Raw genomic sequence first — 15283 nt, forward strand, 5'->3', positions numbered from 1 at the left:
GCTGGGTTGACTCCGCGTTTTTGCAATTAATTTTTTTCATCTGTTTTTTGCAAAAAAAAACCCCCAAAAACTGAAGAAAAAGACGGATGCATTTGTGTGCATTTTTTTTGATAGAATGGAAGTCAATTGTAAAAATAGATCAAAATGGATGCACACAAATTCAGGTTTTTTTACATCCATTTTTTTTTTGCAAAAAATGGATAAAAAAAATGGATTGCAAAAACACAGTGTGAACCCAGCCTAAGGCTACGACAGATTGTCATGTTATGCTGCATCAATAAAAACAATGTCCAATATCAGTACAAGGGTACACTAAAACAATGCACTCTTAGGCTATGTTCACACAACGTATTTCTTCGTATTTCTACGGCCGTCGTATTTCTACGCCCATACTTAATATGAGAAAATACGTTGGCCAGGTCTCAATGGGATCCTGGCCGAGCGTATACACAAAGAATACGCTCAGGCCGGGACCCCTAGCGGCGCCGCAAACAAATGACATGTCAGTTTTCTGTGGCAGCTATTCAGTTAATAACGGCCGCAGAAAGCCCTGTCAGTGCACACTATGGAGTGCTCGGCTCTGGCCGCAAGCTTCATAGTGTGCTGTGAGGAGTTTTGTTGGGGGCGCGCTCAGGTGCGGCGTGAAAGATCATCTGGCCACTACTGCAGTACTGGCCGGGATGATCTTTTCAGAGTCCGGCCTCCATGACCCGGCCGGGTCACGGAACGGCCGGTGTCTTACGACGTGTGAACATAGCCTTATAGGGCAGCATTGGCATTATTATAGTATAATAGACTGACATTTAGTGCAAAATGGCTGTGCATGCTATATTCACTATTGGAGCTAGGCTGATGTTCTCATCCACATGACACATGAGTAAAGGGACGCTGCGCTGTGTTGGTAATAGTGAGGCAGCCAATAGCGCCGTATTTCTTTGGGCTTGCGTCAATGTGTCATATTACCCTTTTCAGTTGCCAGTACCACAAACTGGCTGGATTTCTGGATGAAGTCACTGCAATTTGCAGGCCACAGTACAACCACATTCACTATGATTTAGAATAGGGCTACACAGTGGTTATGGCCATGCCAAAGGTTGTTGTTACTGCTGCATCATCGCAGCAATGTAGGAGGTTGCACTGAATCCACATTTACTTTTATTAGCTGCAATGCAGCATAATGCAGGTATTGCAACACATTGATTTTGAGCCATTACACACACAGATCAGGGAAAGTAGCCAGGTAGCACTAGTCTAATTGCTATATAACAGTGTGAGGCTGTGATCTCATATCTCGTGGCCACTAGAGATGATCCTATGACTGTATCCATATTTTCATGGACCCCCTAGGGTGGCATCCAACTTCTTGAACCACCAGTACTCAAATGCTGAATGATCAGACTCGAGCATGCTCCACTTGCCCTCATCGCTAGTGGCCACAATTTACCTATAAGCTCTAGCAATTTGAAAAATTTTACAGCCAGCAGAGGCAGGGGAGAACATAATAATCAGTCATTACTTACCTCTCCCCCTGCCAGTAAAGTGCCATTTCATAGGCCCTGGGACAACTGCCGGAAGTTCCAATGACGTCATAACTCGGGGGGGGGGGGGGGGGGGGGATAAAAATGCCTGTCCCAGCTGATGGATTGTGCGTTCAGCCAATCTGTGACTACAGCAGTGTCCTGCAGCAATCCAGCACTGCTATGGCATGGAGAGAGGTGAGTTGTGATTGTTTGTTATACAGTATTCCCCGCCCCAATCACATTTTTTAAATCGTCGGACTTCTGTAATCATCACCAGGTGATGATCTGGAATTACTGTATCCCTTTGACCAACTCCAGATAGAGACACAAGGCAGACAAAGCTGAAGTTCTTATTTTCAGCATAGTAAAATGGCTTTCTGAGATATTCTGAAAAGCTGCAAATGACTGCCTAATATGCTTTTGATCTCTGTCCTGTCCTCTTTTCTGTTGTAGATGTCAATATGGACATAATATCATGTTACTGGGGTAGTCAATTGCTGCACGCCCCAATGGACACCAAGCTACTGAAATGTGCATTGATCAGTGTCATGGTTGTGTGACACTATGGACATCATGTATCCAAACAGAATAAGAGGATAATCAAGAACAATATAGATGGAGACATTCACAGCAATTAGACAAATGCCAGGGAGAATCCTTAAATGCTTACTGTATTTTCAACAAACTTTCCATAAATCAATAGTATAAATAAGTAAATATACAAAACTTTATATAATATTATGAGAGAAAAGTGTTTCTTTCTTTACCTATCAAGCTACTCCCCCCTGCTCATTTCTGTCCTGTGTTTACAGTATGGACTTTCAACTTATTAAGAGATCAGTAAATGCAGTGTGGGAAGGGAGTGAGGGAACATAATAAAGAATGTATACTTACCTGTCCGTGTGCCACCGCAGCAATGCAACACTGCTCTTGGATCCCCACTGGCCTCCTGCGGCTCCTGCTCTTGCCACGTTGATGACAGGGGCTGGACACTGCTGCAGTTACTGATTGGCTGAGTGGGTACTTCCCCTGTGTTTTGATGACACAGTAAGTCAGGAGAAACTAGAGACTGGAGGGTGAGAGCAGGCTGATGATGCTGCACTGTAGGTGCACAGGGACAGGTAAGTATACATTATTTATCTTGCCGCACCCCCCTGCCCACATTAGATTTTATTTCCCTGGAGTCCTCCTTACGGAGGTTTCCTGCTTTGGAAAACCCCTGTTCAGCCGTCACTTTTCCGAGAACTAGCTGTGGGGACCTCTGTAACACAAGGACATCCACTTTTTTCAGACTTCCAACCACTTTTTTGGAGAAGTGACAATACAACTGGAGGGGATCCATGCTCTGTTAACTCTTTATTTCTAAAGCCAATAAACATCTGCAAGTATCTGCCTTTAGTTCTGACCATATCAGGTGACACATTTAAATCAAAGTAATAATCCACCATACTGTTTATCTGCTTCACAAACGGAATTTAAAGATGTTAAGCTTGATGATATATTGGTTTCTGATGTCCCCATAAATAATGGCATAGGTCTTAACCTGTGGAGCCCTCCGCCCACTTCCTCTCTTGCCAACTACACCTATGTCCGCTGCTGTCCAGGGTCCTGAGCAAGCGGAAATTTCACTAAGAAAATGACTATACATAGACCTGTTACCCTCTGCTCCTTCTTTATCCATGAAACTCTTCCCTCTACAGTATAAGCAATGTTATTTATTACAATCGACGCATCTATTCTTTTTTCTAAACAACAGTGAACCAAGAGACAATTGTTGTTCCAACCTTCTGAATACTTTATATTTAAGATGGATGTAATCTTGGTAATAAATGGGTACTAAAATAAAGGGCTGACGTGAGTGGACCATGAATATGAAGGCCTGTGGTGAAGAAGGAGTTAATCCTGCTTTGTATGAGCCTGACCTCCATCGGTCTCTGTAATCCTAGTGCACAGAGGCAGCACTGAGACTGCAGATACAGGGTCTATATATAACTCTGCAGTGCTGAGCAGTGACAAGGACCCATGCAGACACCATGGTATAGACACACGCAGTTTGCATGCTATAGAGCCATGGTATATCATGCAGAGAAAATAGTATTTTCTGTATTTCATACGCACAAACCGATCATTGTTATAATCCGATGTCAAATTAAATATGGTATGATAATAGCTTGGGTACCACTGTGCCTTTATAACTAATCTTTGATGCATGCAGTGTTACGGGAGCAATGTTCTCGGCGAGTACACAAGGTCATACATAGCATAGAGACTGTGACTGCTATGTGGCCCTAGACTTGGCTGGTCTCATCTCCTTTGTGTTTGGGTGGTGAGAACCTATGCAGGACTCCCTTCTCCAGGGGAACTGAACTATTTGCAAAGAAGAGCAGTGATGGAAAGGGCAAGAAGGGTAAAAAAACATCAGGCATTTGTGGGTGTTAAACCTAGGGGTATATACACACTGGGGAAATTTATCAAACATGGTGTAAAATGAAACTGGCTCAGTTGCCCCTAGCAACCAATCAGATTCCACCTTTCATTTTCCAAAGTGTCTGTGAGGAATGAAAAGTGGAATCTGATAGGTTGCTAGGGGCAACTAAGCCAGTTTCACTTTACACCATGTTTGATAAATCTCCCCCACTGAGTTTTCATGTAGATTTCTGTGGACATGGTACCAGGCATGTTAATGGGACTTAAGCAACCATGTTCACACACAGTTTTTTGCACCTGTCCTAGCTAAAAAATGGTGGGGATGGGCTGCATGGGGTATAATCTGCTGCACGTCCACAGTATGTCTACAGCACATTCAAGGCCCAGTCTTGGATATCTGCCATGGAAATAAACATCACATTTTATTCCATTTTCCAAACATACCCTAATGGAGGGGCTTGATCTTTGTAATTAGGCCTCCTTTCCCCTATATACATGATGCTCAATTCTTATAGACTGTATATGATGTAATATAACTTGTATAAATGAGACATTTTATACACATGGTGTCATTCATAAGACACCATGAAATCCCAATTTTTAGGAGAATCAGCTACTCCGGCAGGCTCTTTCACTTTCATCTATTAAAAATGTATTTGCGCAATAGAGTATCAGATCATCTCCACTACCTTTTAAATCAATGGACCCGTATTCATGAATTAAAAAAAAAAAAAAAGCAAGAAAAACCCTCCACGTCTGCTGCTGTCTGTAATGGGAGGCCTGCACCAGTGATTTACGCCTCCGTAGTGAATTCTCCCCTCTCTTCTCTTCTGCCAGCTCGGCGACTTGATGGAAAGCTGCGTAAAGGAGAGATCTCATTGGCTGTAATCAGCTGCTATGACATCATAGAGCCTCTTACAGTAAAAGCGAAGCTGTAAAAGCAGATAAGTGGGCGAGAGACTTAGAAGCAGGTTTGCTCCTATATGTTTCTGGTCAGTAGAAACATAAATTTATACTACTGTACAATATATATGGCTGGGATAGAGATTCCCCCCTATCTGCTAGGAAAGACCTGCTCGGCTATGAGTGCACAGCGAGCCATGCAGACACGCAATGTGTCCCCAGATTATCTGCTAATCTGAAGTCAGAAGGTCACCTCTTGCAGAACTCAGCTTGTCCTTGGCATTATGCAGTAATTACACCAAAACCAGGCCTTTCTGAGTCCGTCCTCCTCTTAATCTTCTCTCAAGAGGTTCCCTGGATTTCTTACTTCTAGTAATCTACGACTGGCATGATGTTCCTGCTGCATTAGGGAGAATAAAAAAAAAAATCATAATCATAGACTCGAGCTGTATGCGCTCGCCTGGATTGCAACGTACAAAAGTCAGGGGGAAACCAAAATGGAAATGCTGAAACTCCCTAGTATTGTGGAGAAGGATAATTCCAGATGTAAACAACCATGCGTCATTTCAGGGGGGGTTGTGAATTTCTCCGGACAAAAAGGGGGTTGAGGAATACTGATCCTTTAAAATGTAAACAATGGCAGCTATTGTGATATGAGAGAGCTGCAAAACCAGGCGTCTGTTGTAGCCGAAAACCATCCGGTGGCACAGACGAGTATGTATAGCTCAGTGGTTGGAGGCTTAAAGGGCAGCCAGGGTCCCAAAAGGGCACTAACTTATTCGGTAACATCCTGTTTGCGGCTTGACAGCAATATACCCTTAGTATTATAAGGGGAAGACTTGTGAAAGATGATGATACCAGGCAAAGGCTTTCCTATTGCTGCTTCAGCAGAAGCTCAGCAAGTCCCCTCTGTTTGTGTTACCATCATCATTAACAGGAAACCTAATCCACCGGTGCTGTCAGACAGGCAGCCCGGCTAGCACATGTAATGCTGAATACGGCTGAATTAAAATCTAACACGTTTAACACATTTTGTGCACGTTATAATCATTTTTGTTTTTCGTTCTTACAGGAGGAAAAACATGTGTTCACCTATAAGGCTGATTTTTTTTTTTTTTACAAACAATAATAGAAGTCATGTATGATGGCTGCACGGTGATCTATTGTGACATATGCCTGTCAGATGATAATAGCCGTAAAAACATACAGTTTATTCAAGTTGGAGCCTAAGGAGAAATGATAAATGAGAGCGGCTGTGCGTGCCATGGAGAGAGGATGGCCCCAGGTCAGGCTGGTGCCCTAGACATCCCCATCGCTTCCCCCTCTCTGCAAGGGCTCCAATCTTTTTTTCCTCCTCATTAGGGGTCACACCCAGTAATGGGACATCATTTTGATTTATTTTGTCCCCTATTCTTTTTGCACAGGCAAAGGACTAATATTTGACCTGGAAAAATCAGATTCTAATTGACCAGTAAGTATAGGCAAAAGGTGTCAGAATCTCTAGTGTTTGTCTTTAGACGAAAACCAACAAATGCACGGGTTTGTCCTTAATCCTGACGACCCTTTTTTTTTTCTTCTTTTCTGCTAAATCTCCTTGGTGTCGCTGTGACAGCTGCAGGACATCCCCTTAGTTGCTAGGGGAAACCATCCCCACCGTATCAAGTGTGAGAGCACGGGACCCCTTCCCACTGCGTCATTCTGCCAATGTCACGGAAATGAAAGTCCCAGCACAGCAAGCTATGTGAATGGAGCCTTTAATGTACACGTCCTTTCTAAATATAATGAGGGAGGCGGCATCGCTGGATATCATGAGACATTCGTGTTTCGATTACGGTTGTGATCTCCGCCGAGTGTCTGCAAAGGTCTTTATTGGCTCGATGGAGGCTAAAGGAGTGTCCTTTGTGTCACTAATAGCAAACAATAAGAATACATATATATTCCGCCGACATATCACAGTGTATACATTGCAGACCTCTGTCTGAGGTATATACGCCGAGGGGTTGTGATGTGAACAGTTTGATCAGAATACAGTAAATGAATAGACAGACATAGTCTTGCCTGAGAAAATACATGTCACTTCTGATAACTCTGTGTGGGCAAATGAGTAAAAGTGACATATACTGTACATGTGCTTGGTGAACCTATCCCTCAGGTGACATACACTAGTCATAATAAGTGGCCATATGGTGAGTTTTTAATGACGCCAACATTGAAAGATTGTGTCTGTGTTGTTTGTGACCTATGTGGGGGCAGTGGATATAGATGACGGTAACGTTCACTGGAACACACACTGTATTTGTAAGCCATCATACTTGCAAAAAAAAAAAAAAAAAGAAAGCTGAATTTTGGACATTTAATTCCCCCCCCCCCAATTGCCCAGGAACTCCACAAAAACATGCCCCATTTACATAAGCCCCATCCCTTATGTGGCTTGGTTTATACAATTACAATCCTACTGTCTAAGACCATTACTGTGTGGGCAGGGCCGCCATCAGGAATTTCGGGGCCCCATACAACCAAAGTGTCTGGGCCCCCCACATTAATTAAAAAAAATAAATAAATTGTGTGTTTGCCCCACGCCTTGCTGGGAGGTATAATTTGGTTCAGATCAATTCTAGAGAACTGGCTCATATTCCCCATTTTCCCCAGTGGCTTAAAATGTAACCTCTGTTATACAGTTATAAAATTGTAGAAATTAAATGTGAACAAGGTGCAATTCAAATAGACACTTACTTGTATAGCTGCCTCTTGTGCTCTGTATGCAGTGCATTATATTCACCCCTGCAACGTACAATTTATAGCGTGTCTACAAGCCCAGCGGGGCTCATTATGATGGAGACTAAAACTTATACAAGAGTGGGGTAGGGGTTCCCCTGTATTCAGAATGCTGTTGAGTACTAGGCAATGCCCCGTTTGGGGTTATTGAATTTCGAGGGTCTGGGGGGGGCTGTTTGATTTGTATATGTTCACCAATATCCCCCCCCCCCGGTATGCTCACTAACATAGAATATGTTGATAAGGCTAATATAATGAGGCTGTTCCATGTTAGTGAGCATATACAAATCACCCCCCCCCCAGGCAGACTAGTTTAGCTCACCCAAGCCAGTGATAGCGAATACATGGCGGTGAGAACGCTTTCTAGGAGATCCTGTTTGTGCAGCAGAGGTGTCTTTATCCTGCTCTGCATAGACCCTCGAAATTCAATAACCCCAAACGGGGCATTGCCTAGCACTCAACAGCATTCTGAATACAGGGGAACCCCTACCCCACTTTGTATAAGTTTTAGTCTCCATCATAATGAGCCCCGCTGGGCTTGTAGACACGCTATAAATTGTACGTTGCAGGGGTGAATATAATGCACTGCATACAGAGCACAAGAGGCAGCTATACAAGTAAGTGTCTATTTGAATTGCACCTTGTTCACATTTAATTTCTACAATTTTATAACTGTATAACAGAGGTTACATTTTAAGCCACTGGGGAAAATGGGGTATATGTGCCAGTTCTCTAGAATTGATCTCACACACAGACACCAGCACACATGTATACAGACACCAGCACACATGTATACAGACATACAGACACCAGCACACATGTATACACACATACAGACACCAGCACACCAGGGCACGATGAAGTTTGAACTTCTGCAACCTGGAGAAATCACCTGATATCACCTGCAGTCCTATGTAACACCACATAACACAGTGGTATCTCTGAGTACAGATAATGTAGTAGATTTCACCTGCAGTCCTATGTAACAGCACAGATAACACAGTGATACCTCTGAGTATAGATCATGTAGTAGATGTCACCTGCAGTCCTATGTAACAGCACAGATAACACAGTGATATCCCTCTGAGTACAGATAATGTAGATGTCACCTGCAGTCCTATGTAACACCACAGATAACACAGTGATATCTCTGAGTACAGATAATGTAGTAGTCACCTGCAGTCCTATGTAACACCACAGATAACACAGTGATATCTCTTGAGTACAGATAATGTAGTAGCTGTCACCTGCAGTCCTATGTAACACTACAGATAACACAGTGATATCTCTGAGTACAGATAATGTAGTAGTCACCTGCAGTCCTATGTAATACAACAGATAACACAGTGATATCTCTGAGTACAGATAATGTAGTAGCTGTCACCTCGGGGCGCCCCTACTAAATGATGTTCTACAAAATAAGAAAAGTGTCATACAGTGACTCACCGGTGACGTCTTCTTTGATCTGAGGCGTCACTTTCCCTTTTCCTCTCCATCCGGCCCAGACCTCCATGATGATTCCTTCCAGATACGTTTCATCCCCTTAGAACCTGCGAGACAAACAATTTAGGCTCCGCACATTTCTAGCAACTTCCTTTCCTTTCTCCCCCCTGTAGGCTCCCATAGTAACTGCGCTGTGTGGGATGTCCCCTGTATGTAGGATCCCCTGCTGTGCCCCCTGTATGTAGGATTCCCAGCTGTGCCCCCATGAGCTAATAATGCCCCTAGAGGTGGCCCCCATGAACTAATAATGCCCCCAGAGGTACCCCCATGCACTAATAATGCCCCCAGAGGTTCCCCCATGAGCTAATAATGCCCCCAGAGGTGCCCCCATATACTAATAATGCCCCCAGAGGTGCCCCCATATACTAATAATGCCCCCAGAGGTGGCCCCATATACTAATAATGCCCCCAGAGGTGCCCCCATATACTAATAATGCCCCCAGAGGTGCCCCCATATACTAATAATGCCCCCAGAGGTGCCCCCATATACTAATAATGCCCCCAAAGGTGCCCCCATGAACTAATAATGCCCCCAGAGGTGCCCCCATGAACTAATAATGCCCCCAGAGGTGCCCCCATATACTAATAATGCCCCCAGAGGTTCCCCCATGAGCTAATAATGCCCCCAGAGGTGCGCCCATACACTAATAATGCCCCCAGAGGTGCGCCCATACACTAATAATGCCCCCAGAGGTGCCCCCATATACTAATAATGCCCCCAGAGGTGCCCCCATATACTAATAATGCCCCCAGAGGTGCCCCCATACACCAATAATGCCCCCAGAGGTGCCCCCATACACCAATAATGCCCCCAGAGGTGCCCCCATATACCAATAATGCCCCCAGAGGTGCCCCCATACACCAATAATGCCCCCAGAGGTGCCCCCATATACCAATAATGCCCCCAGAGGTGCCCCCATATACTAATAATGCCCCCAGAGGTGCCCCCATACACCAATAATGCCCCCAGAGGTGCCCCTATATACTAATAATGCCCCCAGAGGTGCCCCCATACACCAATAATGCCCCCAGAGGTGCCCCCATACACCAATAATGCCCCCAGAGGTGCCCCCATACACTAATAATGCCCCCAGAGGTGCCCCCGTAGACCAATAATGCCCCCAGAGGTGCCCCCATATACTAATACTGCCCCCAGAGGTGCCCCCATACACTAATAATGCCCCCAGAGGTGCCCCCATACACTAATAATGCCCCCAGAGGTGCCCCCATACACTAATAATGCCCCCAGAGGTGCCCCCATACACTAATAATGCCCCCAGAGGTGCCCCCATACACTAATAATGCCCCCAGAGGTGCCCCCATACACTAATAACGCCCCCAGAGGTGCCCCCATATACTAATAATGCCCCCAGAGGTGCCCCCATATACTAATAATGCCCCCAGAGGTGCCCCCATACACTAATAACGCCTCCAGAGGTGCCCCCCATATACTAATACTGCCCCCAGAGGTGCCCCCATACACTAATACTGCCCCCAGAGGTGCCCCCATACACTAATAATGCCCCCAGAGGTGCCCCTAAAAAAAACAAACATCCTACTCACCTAATCCGCGCTGTGCAGGCAGCAGCTCTTCCTCCTCTTCTTCGGGCTCCATCTTGCGAGCCGCAGGGACGGGACTTCCGGCAGACGTGATGACGTCACATCATCACGCCTGCCGGAGGGGCACATGACCACGGCCCGGCCTCCCATAGGCTGCTGGTATGAAGTGCCGGCAGCCTATGGGAGAGAATACAGGAGGAGGACGCTGACAGGTCCTTCTCCTGTATTCTGATCGCTTTGATGTTCCGCCCGCTGTGCGGGCGGAACATTAAAGCGATCAGTGCATCCCGAGAAGCTGCGTGGCCGCAGCTTTTCGGGATGCTCAAAAACAGTTGGCAAGGGGGGCCGTGCGGGCCCCCCTAGCGTAGCGGTCGGGGGGCGGCGGCCGGCGGGCCCGCCGGGCCCCCTACCGTGTCTCTTAGGGTCCGGGCCCCATACGGCAGTACCACTTGTACTGCCCTATCGGCGGCCCTGTGTGTGGGCATCTTTAAAAGATCCAGTGTAAAAAGCTGAACAGAAAGGTGGGTTTGGCTCTAGTGTATGCCTATATAATTTACATAGATTATGGTAAAACGTACAGCCAAATTATTTCTGATTATCGGGCAGACCTCTGATATTGACAATCCTTTTATGAACTGCATATACTTCGATTCTCTCGTCTCTGTTATTGGAATTGATATATATCTTCTATGTTCATTGTAGTCAGTATTCTGCCAAGTGCAAAGACATATGTCCTGCTCTTTTATTGGATTGTTCTGTCACAATCCGCCAGCTCAACAACTGAGGTGCTGGGCATCCTCCTTGCAGCCGCTGCTCTACTCCTGCATGCACTGAATCCAAGTCTCTTAAAGGGCCAGCGCTTTCTAAGAGTTCCTGACCTCAGCCAATGACATAGTTCCCCAGGCTTCTTAATGACCCTGAGAAATAAGGTCCTTTTGGCTCCTGCTGTTTACAAAGGTGTTTGTTCCTGCTTCCTCTGTTACCGACTCATTTGGTATAATCTTTTCATCTACTGGGCTCGGCCTTCTTTAATTTGTGCATTGACTTTACTTTGATTCCTGCCTACCACCTTGGTACTGCATTCTGGTGTCTTCTCCTCATTGTTTTGTCAGCTGCTGCTAACAGAGACTATTGTGAGGGTAGCAACTTAAGGTATTCCCTGTAGGAAAGTCTGCACCTCCTGGCAGGACGGACGTAGTGATATAGAACACAGAATCTGATAGAGACCCATTGGACCCACTTCGCCTTGTTTTAAACACTAACAAAAAGAGCAGGTCTAACAGTTAGGGTACTATTCCACAAATCGATTTTTCAACGATTAACGATAAACGATCTCAAACAACCGATATGGCGAACAACCTGAAATCGTTTACCAAATTACATGGAATGATTATCGTTACTTATAATCATTCTTTCGGTCGTCTTGTCATCGCTACTGCGTTTCTCACTACTGCGAACAACCGAACGACGTCTTATTGCATGCGAACCAAATTAGCCTGGTCCAAATTCTATAATTTTTTCGTTAGCCGTTTAATAGTTGTCTGCTATTACACTAAATAATTATCATTCAAATCCGAACGATCTAACGATTTTTCAGGCGATAATCGTCCCGTGTAATACCGACCTTAGCGGTACATTAGGGAATGGCTGTAATTTCAGTTCCCCAATATATGTGTAGGTGCCGTGTGCCTCACCAAATCTATGAGCTAGCCATGGGACAACATAGAGGAACCCTTTAAATATGTGAAGCATTCTAAGCAGAACTTGTTCAGGATTAGTCTATAGCCAGAGACCTTCTGAATGTGTTAGCTCCCTTAATCTGTAACTGTTGAGGTATCAGTGCTTTCTTATATCTGCATTATACACATGTAGGCATTATCTTAATAAAGGCTGAAGCAATTTAGTGCATTGATTCAGTACAGATGGGATACAGCAGGGATCTGGAAGCATAGAGAGCTACAAAGACCATTGAGGTATCCGATAGAAAAAAGAAAAGTGGCCTAAGGGCAGAAATGGAAATGTGAGCTTTTACATCCCCACCATGGTGGAAGTAATCAGCATTTTCTACTAATGTCAACAGAATTCCTTCTGCTTCATCTGGGTGAAATGTATATGTGTATTAATATGTGGAAGGGAATAAATATGTTGAAAGTTGACATTTGAGATGATGCCAGCACTTATTTTTCTGCGCTGACTGATTCGGATAAACAAGGATTTACTGTGATAAAAAGAAAAAATCAAAAGATTGAAAACTAAAGGTTATGGGGATAAGAAAGAGGCGGTAAAACGTATATATTAATGTTTATAGCTTAGGACAAGAACAGTGTAGATGCAACACAAGCCCCTGGTTTATGGTATCCACGATGCTTCATTTACAGGCGGAGCATTTCAATTACCACAATAATGTAGTACACAGAATCAGCAATCAAGTCTAATACGGAAATACATAGCTTCCTATATATAATTAGAGGAAAATCACTCCCACAGCGCGTACAGTCTTGTGCTTCTTAGCCACACCACTGTCAGTACAAGACAAATACAAGAAGGCAGCTAAAATGCAATTTAATACATGAGATTTTTATGGTGTAACTCCAAAGCGATACCCATGAGTTGCAGGAAAATTGTTGCAAATTTTATTGTTTTCCTATCGCAAAAAAATCACTAGAAAAAAAAAATGTGACCTCACTTACGTAAAACCTTAGCCTTTTTTTTTTTGTTTGTTTGTTTAATTTTCAGTCAGTCACACAAAAGCCTGTACCCATACTCATTAATGTGGTATTCCAGTATCATTGCATTTTTTTTTTTAATTATGCTAAGGACGTGGTAAAAAAAAAATGTGATACTCACCTATCCTGGTCCTCCTTAGCTCCTGTTCCAGTACCTTTTAACCCTTTTGCTCTTCTAATCTAATACGGGCCTGCCTGTTCAACCAATCACTACTGACTGAGGCAGGACAACGCAGCAGCCACAGGCTAAGGTCCTGCTGACACAACTCAGAAGCAGGAATGGACAGTGAAAAGCAGGGGACTAGAAGGTGCTGGTATGGGATCTGCAGGGGACTGGGGTAAGTGAGTATCACTAAGTAAGAGTAAGACTAAGAATACCCCTTACATGTTAATAAACAGACAATTTCAACCTAAATGATAATTTATCAAGTAACCTTTTACAACTGACTGTGCTCATTTGGAATTAAATTGTATGTTTGACATTTTTAACCGATTAGTAGTTTTGTAGTGGAAAAATATTTTTTCATTAACAAAATTTTCAGAATGCCCCTAAAAGATCATTCCCCCATTGCCCATTGTCATTGAACAAGTACAGGCAATGTGGACAACTGTAATGCCCAATGGACTAAAAAGTGTATGGCTGTGTGTTCAGTCATCAACCTACTTGAATCTAAAATGTATGACCGTGTTTAGGATACGACTGCACAATGACTTGGCTGTTAAACAGGCTGCGTAGCCAAAGTAGCAGCAGTAGGCAGCAGTGAATGTGCCCATGTTGCTGCTGAGACCATCTGACCACCCAGGATCGAGTTCTGGCAACTTGCGGATCACAGGGCGACCACATTAAATTTACTTGGTTTTGATTCTGCCGAGCAACACTGTGATCTCTAATCACTATAGGTTCATTGCATAACGTATCTCTCTCTCTATATATACATACTGTTAAAGATAGGCGGGTGAACTATTACCGCGAACAGTAAGGCTTATCCTAAGAGAATGAGAATAAACATCTGCAGACCATGGAAGAGTATTATCAGTGGCCTAAAGGAACAAACATACAGAGGTAGAGCAAGGTGAGGGATATGGGCACAGGTGTGAATGTTTCCAGGAGGTCAGTCTTAAGTTAATATTACCCAAGGATAAAGTCTAAACTGCTGGTGAGAGCTGGGTTGTTGGTCTGTGTGATACCTGCACATTTTTCTAGTTTACTGATTGTGAAATATCACAGTCATAGACATTACAGACAACTTTGGTTTAAAGGGAACCAAACATTAATGTTGTCAATAAATAAATAAAAATTAAATTTTATCCCAAAAAACTGTATATTACTCAGGTTTTCTAGCTCTTTAACAACATGCTGCCCTCAGATCACACTGTAATTTGAAGAGGTATTCTTCTTCTTCTTCTTCAAAAAAGATTCCATCCTCATTTACCACACTCTTTCTGATAAATGCCCCTGTTGCTATTTCCGATATGACCCATCTTGGCAGTAACAGCCCGCACAGCCCACCAACCAATGGCTGCAATGCCATCTCACTTTAGTCAGTGATTGGCTGAGCAGGCTGTTACAACTGAGACGAGTCCATATTGGTAATAGTGGCTGGATTGTTTTGCGGAGGATCCCCGAGGGAGCATGTCAGGTGTGTTAGGTGTGTTGTTTATCATTTTTTGCAAAGAACCAGCAAAAAAAATTTTTTAAGTAACCTGTCATGTGATGTGAAGCGGGTCATGAGTTATATGTTGGTTGAGCTATAATCCCTGACTTGTCTAAATGCAGATGTTATTTCACTAGATATTCATATTCATTTATCTTCTAGTGATCTTATTGACAAAGTGCTTGGGTGTGCGAAAAAAAAGACTAAAATGATG

This window comes from Dendropsophus ebraccatus, chromosome 4 (assembly GCF_027789765.1).
Source record: "Dendropsophus ebraccatus isolate aDenEbr1 chromosome 4, aDenEbr1.pat, whole genome shotgun sequence".
NCBI lineage: Eukaryota > Metazoa > Chordata > Amphibia > Anura > Hylidae > Dendropsophus > Dendropsophus ebraccatus.